Source organism: Carcharhinus amblyrhynchos, chromosome 26, assembly GCF_965287045.1.
Source record: "Carcharhinus amblyrhynchos chromosome 26, sCarAmb.v2.hapA, whole genome shotgun sequence".
Taxonomy (NCBI): Eukaryota; Metazoa; Chordata; class Chondrichthyes; order Carcharhiniformes; family Carcharhinidae; genus Carcharhinus; species Carcharhinus amblyrhynchos.
Window position 1 is genome coordinate 24,016,649 of NC_137349.1, and position 12,233 is coordinate 24,028,881.

Genomic DNA, 12,233 nt, shown 5'->3' on the forward strand with positions numbered 1-12,233 from the left:
CACCAACAACTGAAGCAACAACAGGCACTACACCACCCCCATCAACAAGCAGTGAGTATAACAAAATATTCTTTGCAGCTATTCCATTCCCAATTCTAAGAAGCTTCTGAAAGCTGGAAACACACAGATATTGTGACAATACAAGACTTGTACGATGTTGTTTGATACACACCTTGTTAGACATCATCAGTTGGTTGCATTGTGTAACACGAAGGGAAATGTGGATTATCAGGCACAATGTCAGAATGTTGTCCAGGCATTTTGTATCACTATTTAAGCCTGTCAGATATTTTAATAATTTCAGCAACAGAAGCGTCGACTGCAAATGCTGAGACATCCAGTGCAACACAAACCACTACATCAGCTCCTTTCTCAACAACTACAATTGTATCAACAACTACACTGAGCTCAACAGAAGCATCGACAACTGCAGAAGCATCAATCACAACATCCCTCTCTTCAACAAGTAGTGAGTATACGAGTGCTCTCTTGTCAGATTTAACATCTCTATGCATTCCTGTTTACTCAAGGTTTATAAACAATGAATTGAATGTATTAAAAGGTACCTCCAAGTAGTGTAATGTGCAGTGAGATTTGCTCATTAGGTTGTTTTAAATTCCATGTTATGTGTGTAAAGTTGACATTTATGCAAGACACTGCATGTGCTTTTTCCATGCTGTTTGTAACTTACAAAGACTATTAACTCTCTTACCAACAGCAGAAGAGACTTCGGCTGCAACGACTGAGACATCCACAGCAGTGCAAAGCTCAACATCAGCTTCTGTCTCAACAAGTACAATAGTGCAAACAACTACAGTGAGCTCCACTGAACCATCAACAACTGAAGCAACAACAGGCACTACACCACCCCCATCAACAAGTGGTGAGTATATCTAAGCCTTCTGTGCAGCTATTCCATTCCCGATAGTGAAAACTATTGGAAGTTAAACATCAACGATCAGATAATATGTGAGTAGTAAACTGGTTCCTGATGTATACTTGGCAACATGCCACCAGTGCGTTACACTGTAAAATAGTACGGGAAATGTGGATTATCAACCAAAGTGTCAGAATGTTGTCTAGCCATTTTGTATAATCTTCATGCCTGTGATCTATGTTAATAACCACAGCAACAGAACAGTCAACTGCAAATACTGAGACATCCAGTGCAGCCCAAACCACTACATCAGCTCATCCCTCAACAAGTACAATTGCATCAACAACTACACTGAGCTCAACAGAAGGTTCAACACCTGCAGAAGCATCAATCGCAACATCCCTCCCTTCAACAAGGAGTGAGTATGCGAGTGCGCTCCAATCAGTTTTAACATCGATATGCATTCCTGTTACTTCACGATAGAAAACAATTAATTGAATGTGTTAAAAGTAAGTCCCAAGTAAAGTAATGTACAGATGAGATTTGCTTATTAAAGCCATTTTAACATACCAACTTATAATACAAAATTCCATGTTATGTGAGTAAATTGGATCTTTATGGGTGAAATTGTGTGTGTTTGTCAATGCTGTTTGTAACTTCCTAAGACAATCACCTATTTTAATTACAGCAGAAGAATCTTCAGCTGCAAATACTGAGATATCCACAGCAGCGCAGAGCTCAACACCAGCACCTGGCTCAACAAGTACAATATTACAAACAACGACAATGAGCTCCACTGCAGCATCAACAACTGAAGCAACATCAGGCACTACAACACCCCCATCAACAAGTGGTGAGTATTTCAAAGCATTCTCTGCAGCTATTCCGTTCCCAATTCAGTAAAATGTCTCTAAGTTAAAAACACGTAAATGTTCTGATAATATGAGTCATATCCTGTTATTTGATACATGATTTTCAAGATGCCATCAGTTAGTTGCATCATATAATACAACGGGAAATGTGGATTTTCTGCCAAAATGTCAGCATGTTCTCTGGGCAATTTTTATAATCTTTAAGCGTGTCATCTATTGTAATAACTGCAGCAACAGAGCAATCGACTACAAGCCTTGAGACATCCAGTGCAGCAAAAACCACAACATCAGCTCCTCTCCCAACAACTACAATTGCATCAACCACTACACTGAGCTCAACAGAAGCGTTGACAACTGCAGAATCATCAGTCACAACATTCCTCCCTTCAACAAGTAGTGAGTATACAAGTATTCTCTTATCAGATTTAACATCTCTATGCATTCCTGTTTACTCCAGGTATATAAATAGGAACTGAAATGTATTAAAATGTAGCCCCAAGTAGTGTAATGTGCAGATGAGATTTGCCCATTAGAGGTGTTTTCACATGCCAAGTTACATTACTATATTCTATGTTACGTGTGTAAAGTTCACTTTTATGCAAGAAATTAGGTGTGTCCTTCCATGCCATTTGTAACTTACAAAGACTATGAACTACCTTGCCAACAGCAGAAGAGTCTTCGGTTGCAACTACAGAGGTATCCACAGCAGCACAAATCTCAACATCAGCTTCTGTCTCAACAAGTACAATAGCGCAAACAACTACAGTCAGCTCCACTGAACCATCAACAACTGAAGCAACAACAGGCACTACACCACCCCCATCAACAAGTGGTGAGTTTTTCAAAGCTTTCTTTGTAGCTATTCCATTCCCAATCCTGAAAAACTACTGGAAGTTAGATAAACATAAATGGTCAAATAATGCTTGAGTAGTAATCTGTTTCCTGATGGAAACATTGCAAGATGCCACCAGTGAGTTACACTGTAAAATAGCACGGGAAATGTGGATTATCAACCAAAGTGTCAGAATGTTGTCTAGCCCTTTTGTATAATCTTCATGCCTGTGATCTATTTTAACAACAGCAACAGAACAGTCAACTGCAAACACTGAGACCTCCAGTGCAGCCCAAACCACGACATCAGCTCCTCCCTCAACAAGTACAATTGCATCCACAACTACACTGAGCTCAACAGAAGCGTTGACAACTGCAGAAGCATCAATCACAACATCCCTCCCTTCAACAAGTAGTGAGTATGCGAGCGCTCTCTTATCAGATTAAACGTCTCTATGCATTCCCGTTACTTCCCAATAAAAAACAATTAACTGAATGTATCAAAAGCAAGTCCCAAGTAAAGTAACGTACAAATGAAATATGCTCATTAAAGTCACTTTACCATACCAACTTACCTTACAAAATTCCATGTTATGTAAGGAAATTGGATCTTTATGTGTGAAATTGTGTGTGTTTTTCCAAGCAGTTCATAACATCTAAGACAATAACCTATTTTAATAACAGCAGAAGACTCTTCAGCTGCAACTACTGAGACGTCTCCAGCAACACAAAGCTCAACATCAGCTTCTGTCTCAACAAGTATAATAGCACAAACAACTACAGTGAGCCTCACTGAAGCTTCAACAACTGAAGCATCTACACCAACCCCATCAACAAGTGGTGAGTACTTCAAATCATTCTCAGCAGCTATTCCGTTCCCAATTCAGAAAAATGTCTCGAAGTTAAAAACACGTAAATGTTCTGATAATATGAGATTCACATCCTGTTATTTGATACATGCTTTGCCAGATGCCATCAGTTAGTTGCATATTATAATATGACAGGAAATGTTGATTTTCTGCCAAAATGTCAGCATGTGGTCCAGGCATTTTTTCATTATCTTTAAGCCTGTCATCTATTTTAATAACTGCAGCAACACAGCAATTGACTGCAAACATTGAGACATCCAGTGCAGCCCAAATCACTGCACCAGCTCCTCCCTCAACAAGTACAATTGCACCCACAACTACACTGAGTTCAACAGAAGCATCGACAACTGCAGAAGAATCAATCACAACATCCCTCCCATCAACAAGTAGAGTATGCGAGTGCTCTCCTATCAGTTTTAACATCGATATGCGTTCCCGTTACTTCCCGATAGAAAACAATTAATTTAATCTGTTAAAAGCAAACCCCAAGTAGAGTAAGGTACAGATGAGATTTGCTCATTAAAGTCGTTTTAACACACCAATTTACATTACAAAATTCCATGTTATATGAGTAAATTGGATCATTATGTGCGAAATGTGTGTGTTTGTCAATGCTGTTCGTAACTTCCTAAGACAATCACGTATTTTAATAACAGCAGAAGAATCTTCAGCTGCAACTACTGAGACATCCACAGCAGCAGAAAGCTCAACACCAGCTTCTGGCTCAACAAGTACAATAGCGCAAACAACTACAGTGAGCTCCACTGAAGCATCAACAACTGAAGCAACAACAGGTACTACACCATCCCCATCAACAAGTGGTGAGTATTTCAAAGCATTCTCTGCAGCTTTTCCATTCCCAATTCTGAAAAATGTCTGGAAATTAAAAACATGGAAATGATCTGATAATAAGAGAGTCGTATCCTGTTATTTGATACATGCTTTGCAAGATGCCATCAGTTAGTTGCATTGTATAATACGACTGAAAATGTGGATTATCTGCCAAAATATCAGAATGTTGTCCGGGCGTTTTTTATAATCTTTAAGTGTGTCATCTATTGTAATAACTGCAGCAACAGAGCAATCGACTGCAAACACTGAGACATCCAGTGCAGCACAAACCACGACATCAGCTCCTCTCCCAACAAGTACAATTGCATCAACAACACTGAGCTCAACAGAAGCATCGACAACTGCAGAAGCATCAATCACAACATCCCTCTCTTCAACAAGTCGTGAGTATACGTATGCTGTCTTATCAGTTTTAGCATCTCTATGCATTCCTGTTTACTCCAGGTATATAAATAAGTAATTAATAAAAGGTAGCCCCAAGTAGTGTAATGTTCAGATGAGATTTGTTCATTAGAGTTGTTTTCACATGCCAAGTTACATTACTAAATTCCATGTTATATGAGTAAAGTTCACTTTTATGCAAGACGTTGCATGTGTTTTTCTATGCTGTTTGTAACTTACAAAGTCTATTAACTATCTTACCAACAGCAGAAGAATCTTCAGCTGCAACTACTGAGACATCCACAGCAGCGCAAAGCTCAACATCAGCTTCTGTCTCAAGAAGTACAATAGTGCAAACAACTACAGTCAGCTCCACTGAAGCACCAACAACTGAAGCAACAACAGTCACTACACCAACCCCATCAACAAGCAGTGAGTATATCAAAATATTCTTTGCAGCTATTCCATTCCCAATTCTAAGAAGCTTCTGAAAGCTGGAAACACACAGATATTGTGACAATACAAGAGTTGTACGATGTTATTTGACACACGCCTTGTTAGACATCATCAGTCGGTTGCATTGTGTAACACGAAGGGAAATGTGGATTATCAGGTACAATGTCAGAATGTTGTCCAGGCATTTTGTATCCATATTTAAGCCTGTCAGATATTTTAATAATTTCAGCAACAGAAGCGTTGACTGCAAACGTTGAGACATCCAGTGCAGCACAAACCACTACATCAGCTCCTTTCTCAACAACTACAATTGTATCAGCAACTACACTGAGCTCAACAGAAGCATCAACAACTGCAGAAGCATCAATCACAACATCCCTCCCTTCAACAAGTAGTGAGTATACGAGTGCTCTCTTATCAGATTTAACATCTCTATGCATTCCTGTTTACTCAGGGTTAATACACAATGAATTGAATGTATTAAAATGTAGCCCCAAGTCGTCTAATGTGCAGATGAGATTTGCTCATAAGGTTGTTTTAACATGCCAAGCGACATTACTAAATTCCACGGTATGTGTGTAAAGTTGACGTTAATGCAAGACACTGCATGTGCTTTTTCCATGCTGTTTGTAACTTACAAAGACTATTAACTCTCTTACCAACAGCAGAAGAGACTTCGGCTGCAACGACTGAGACATCCACAGCAGCGCAAAGCTCAACATCAGTTTCTGTCCCAACAAGTACAATAGCGCAAACAACTACATTGAGCTCCACTGAACCATCAACAACTGAAGCAACAACAGGCACTACACCACCCCCATCAACAAGTGGTGAGTATATCAAAGCTTTCTTTGCAGCTATTCCATTCCCAATCCTGAAAAACTACTGGAAGTTCGATAAACATAAATGATCAGATAATATGAGAGTAGTAATCTGTTTCCTGATGTATACTTTGCAAGGTGCCACCAGTGAGTTACACTGTATAATAGGACGAGAAATGTGGATTATCAACCAAAGTGTCAAAGTGTAATCTTCATGCCTGTGATCTATTTCAATGACCACAGCAACAGAACAGTCAACTGCAAACACTGAGACATCCAGTGCAGACCAAACCACTACATCAGCTCCTCTCTCAACGAGTACAATTGCCTCAACAGCTACACTGAGCTCAACAGAAGCATCGGCAACTGCAGAAGCATCAATCACTACATCCATCCCTTCAACAAGTAGTGAGTATGCGAGTGCGCTCTGGTCAGTTTTAACATCTATATGCATTCCCATTAGTTCCCGACAGAAAACATTTAATTGAATGTGTTAAAAGGAAGCCCCGAGTAAATTAATGTACAGATGAAATTTGCCCATTGAAGTCATTTTAACATACCAACTTACCTTACAAAATTCCATGTTATGTAAGAAAATTGGATGTTTATGTGTGAAATGGTATGTGTTTTTCCATGCTGTTCGTAACTTCTAAGACAACAACCTATTTTAATAACAGCAGAAGAATCTTCAGCTGCAATGGCTGAGACATCCACAGCAGCACAAAGCTCAACATCAACTTCCGTCTCAACAAGTACAATAGCACAAACAACGACAGTGAGCTCCACTGAAGCTTCAACAACTGAAGCATCTGCACCAACGCCATCAACAAGTGGTGAGTCCTTCAAAGAATTCTCTGCAGTTATTCCGTTCCCAATTCAGAAAAATGCCTTGAAGTTGAAAACACGTAAATGTTCTGATATTACAAGAGTCATATCCTGTTATTTGATACATGCTTTGCAAGATGCCATCAGTTAGTTGTACAGTATAATATGACGGGAAATGTGGATTTTTTGCCAAAATGTCAGCATGTTGTCCTGCATTTTTTCATAATCTTTAAGCATGTCATTTATTTTAATAACTGCAGCAACAGAGCAATCAACTGCAAACATTGAGACATCCAGTGCAGCCCAAATCACTACATCAGCTCCTCCCTCAACAAGTACAATTGCATCAACAACTACACTGAGTTCAACAGAAGCATCGACAACTGCAGAAGCATCAATCACAACATCCCTCCCTTCAACAAGTAGTGAGTATGCGAGCGCTCACTTAACATCTATATGCATCCCCGTTACTTCCCAATAGAAAACAATTAACTGAATGTGTTAAAAGCAAACCCCAATTAGAGTTAGGTACAGATGAGATTTGGTCATTAAAGTCGTTCTAACATACCAACTTACATTACAAAATTCCATGTTATATGTGTGAAGTTCATTTCGATGCACGACAGTGCGTGTGTTGTTCCATGCAGTTTGCAACTTACAAAGACTATTAACTTTCTTACCAACAGCAGAAGAGTCTTCGGCTGCAACTACTGAGACATCCACTGCAGCGCAAAGCTCAACAACAGCTTCTGGTTCAACAAGTACAATAACGCAAACAACTACAGTGAGCTCCACTGAAGCATCAACAGCTGAAGCTACTACACCATCCCCATCAACGGGTAGTAAGTATATCAAAGCATTCTTTTCAAATATTCCATTTGCAATCCTGAAAATCTACTGGATGTTAGAAACACATAAAGGATCTGATGATATGAGAATAGTATTCTGTTTTTTGATAACTGCTTTGCAAAATGCCAGTTAGTTGCAATGTATAAAATGAGGAAAGTGGCTTATCAGCTATAATGTTATTGGGTTGTCCTGTCATTTTGTATCACCGTTTAATCTTGTCACCTATTTAAGAACATAAGAACATAAGAAATAGGAGCAGGAGTAGGCCATCTCGCCCCTCGATCCTGCCCCGCCATTCAATAAAATCATGGCTGATCTGTCGTGTCTCAGTTCCACGTTCCCGCCCTCTCCCCATAACCCTTAATCCCCTTGCCTGTCAAAAACCTATCAACCCACGTCTTAAATATATTTAGCGAGGCAGCCTCCACCACTTCAACGGGTAGAGAATACCAGAGATTCACCACCCTTTGAGTGAAGAAGTTCCTCTTCAACTCCGTTCTAAACCGCCCCCCCTTTATCTTGAGGCTGTGCCCTCTAGTCCTACTGTCCTTTCTGAGTGGGAAGAGCCTCTCCACCTCTATCCTATCCATCCCATTCATCATCTTATATGTCTCAATGAGATCTCCCCTCATTCTTCTCAACTCTAACGAGTACAAGCCTAGTTTATTCGGCCTCTCCTCATAGTTCAACCCCCTCAACTCCGGAATCAGCCTAGTAAACCTCCTCTGCACTCCCCCCCAAGGCCAAAATATCCTTGCGTAAGTGCGGCGACCAAAACTGCACACAGTACTCCAGCTGCGGCCTCACCAGTGCCCTATACAGCTGCAGCAAGACCTCCCTACTTTTAATAGCTGCAGCATCAGGACAGTCAAGTACAGGCATTGAGACATCCAATGCAGCACAAACCACGACATCAGCTCCTTTCTCAACAAGTGCAATTGCATCAACAACTACACTGAGCTCAACAGAAGCATCAACAACTGCAGAAGCATCAATCACAACATCCGTCCCTTCAACAAGTAGTGAGTATACGAGTGCTCTCTTATCAGTTTTAATATCGCTATGATTCTGTCAATTCAAGGTAGAGAAACAATTAATTGAATATATTGAAAGCAAGCCCTCAGTAGAGTAATGTGCAGGTGGGATTTCCTCATTAGATTTGTGTCTACATGCCAAGTTACATTACTAAATTCCATGTTATGTGAGGAAAGTTAATTTTTATTTGAGACATGCTGTTTCTTAAGACTATCACCTATTTTAATAACAGTAGAGGAATCTTCAGCTGCAACTACTGAAACATCCACAGCAGCACAAACTTCAACATCAGCTTCTGTCTCAACAAGTACAACAGCGCCAATAACTACAGTGAGCTCCACTGAAGCATCAGCAACTGAAGCAGCAACAGGCACTACACCACCCCCATCAACAAGTGGTGAGTGTACCAAAGCATTCTTTTTAATTATTGCATTCCCAATCCTGAAAAACTACTAGATGTTCGAAACACATAAAGGATCTGAGAGAACGAGAGCCATACGCTATTTTTTGATACCTGCTTTACAAGATGCCATCAGTTAAGGAAGATCACCAATGTCCCTACTTTCTCAGAAGATGAAGGAAGTTTGGCATGTCAGCTACAACTCTCACCAACTTTCGCAGATGCACCATAGAAAGCATTCTTTCTGATTGTGTCACAGCTTGGTATGACTCCTGCTCCACCCAAGGCCGCAAGGAACTACAAAAAAGTCTTCAATGTAGGCCAATACATTACGCAAACCAGCCTCCCATTCACTCACTGTCTACACTTCCTGCTGCCTGGCAACATAAGAACATAAGAAATAGGAACAGGAGTAGGCCATCAAGCCCTTCGAGCCTGCTCCGCCATTCAATAAGATCATGGCTGATCTGAAGTGGCTCAGTTCCACTTTCCTGCTTTCTCCCCATAACCCTTAACCCCTTGCCTACCAAAAACCTATCTGCCCGCGTCTTAAATATATTTAGCGAGGTAGCCTCCACTACTTCAACGGGCAGAGAATTCCAGAGATTCACCACCCTTTGAGTGAAGAAGTTCCTCCTCAACTCTGTTCTAAACTGCCCCCCCCCTTTATCTTGAGTCAGCATAATCAAGGGCCACGCACCCCAGACATTCAGGGCAGTCAGCATAATCAAGGGCCACATGCACCCCAGACATTCTCTCTTCCACCTTCTCCCTACAGGAAAAAGACAAAAATGCTGAGGTCATAGACCAAACTACTCAGAAACAGCTCCTTCCCTGCCGTTATCAGACTTCTGAATGGACTTATCTTGCATTACATTGATCTTTCTCTGCACCCAAGCTATGACTGCGACACTACATTCTGCAGTCTCTCATTTCCTTTTCTATGAATGATATGTTTTGTCTGTAGAGAGTGCAAGAAACAATACTTTTCACTTTATGTGAATACATGTGACAATAATAAATGAAATCAAACCAAATCAAAAAAAGTTAATTGCACGATAGAATAAGATGTGGAAGGTGGATTATCAGCTATAATGTTAGAATGCTGTCCTGGCAATTAGTATAACTCTTTGAGCCTGCACCTATTTTAATAACTGCAGCATCAGAACTGTCAACTCCAAGCATTCAGACATCCAATGCAGCACAAACCTCGACATCAGCTCTTCCCTCAACAAGTACAATTGCATCAACAATTACACTGAGCTCAACAGAAGCATCGACAACTGCAGAAGCATCAATCACAACATCCATCCCTTCAATAAGTAGTGAGTATACGTGTGCTCTCTTATCAGGTTTAATATCTCCATGCATTCCATTAACTATTGGTAGAAAAATAATTAATTGAATGTGATAAAAGCAAGCCGCAAGTGGAGTAATGGGCAGATGAGATTTGCTCATTAGAGTTGTATTAACATGCCAAGTTACATTACTAAATTCCATGTTATGTGAATAAAGTTGATTTTAATGCGAGGCATTTCATGTGTTTTGCCATGCTGTTTATAACTTACAAACAATATTAACTCTCTTACCAACAGCAGAAGAGTCTTTGGCTGCAACTACTGAGACATCCACAGCAGCGCAAAGCTCAACACCAGCTTCTGGCTCAACAAGTACAATATTACAAACAACTACAGTGAGCTCCACTGAAGCTTCAAGAACTGAAGCATCTACACCAACCCCATCAACAAGTGGTGAGTACTTCAAATCATTCTCTGCAGCTATTCTGTTCCCAATTCAGAAAAATGTCTTGAAGTTAAAAGCACGTAAATGTTCTGATAATACGAGAGTCGTATCCTGTCATTTGATAACAAGCTTTGCAAGATGTCATCAGTTAGTTGCATAGTCTAATATGATGGGAAATGTGGATTTTCTGCCAAAATGTCAGCATGTGGTCTGGGCAGTTTTTATAATCTTTAAGCCTGTCATCTATTTTAATAACTGCAGCAACAGAGCAATCGACTGCAAACATTGAGACATCCAGTGCAGCACAAACGACGACATCAGCTCCTCCCTCAACAACTACAATTGCATCAACAACTACACTGAGTTCAACAGAAGCGTCGACAACTGCAGAAACATCAATCACAACATCCCTCCCTTTAACAAGTAGTGAGTATACGAGTGCTCTCCTATCAGATTTAACATCTCTATGCATTCCTGTTTACTCAAGGTTTATAAACAATGAATTGAATGTATTAAAAGGTAGCTCCAACTAGTCTAATGTGCAGAAGAGATTTGCTCATTAGATTTTTTTAACATGCCAAGTTACATTACTAAATTCCATGTTATGTGTGTAAAGTTGACGTTTATGCTAGACACTGCGTGTGCTTTTTCCATGCTATTTGTAACTTACAAAGACTATTAACTCTCTTACCAACAGCAGAAGTATCTTCAGCTGCAACGACTGAGACATCCACAGCAGCGCAAAGCTCAACATCAGCTTCTGTCTCAACAAGTACAATAGCGCAAACAACTACAGTCAGCTCCACTGAACCATCAACAACTGAAGCAACAACAGGCACTACACCAACCCCATCAACAAGTGGTGAGTTTTTCAAAGCTTTCTTTGTAGCTATTCCATTCCCAATCCTGAAAAACTACTGGAAGTTAGATAAACATAAATGGTCAAATAATACTAGAGTAGTAATCTGTTTCCTGATGGAAACATTGCAAGATGCCACCAGTGAGTTACACTGTAAAATAGCACGGGAAATGTGGATTATCAACCAAAGTGTCAGAATGTTGTCTAGCCCTTTTGTATAATCTTCATGCCTGTGATCTATTTTAACAACAGCAACAGAACAGTCAACTGCAAACACTGAGATCTCCAGTGCAGCCCAAACCACGACATCAGCTCCTCGCTCAACAAGTACAATTGCATCCACAACTACACTGAGCTCAACAGAAGCGTTGACAACTGCAGAAGCATCAATCACAACATCCCTCCCTTCAACAAGTAGTGAGTATGCGAGTGCGCTCTGATCAGTTTTAACATCAACACGCATTCCCGTTACTTCACGACAGAAAACAATTAATTGAATGTGTTAAAAGTAAGCCCCAAGTGAAGTAACGTACAGATGAGATTTGCTCATTAAAGCCGTTTTC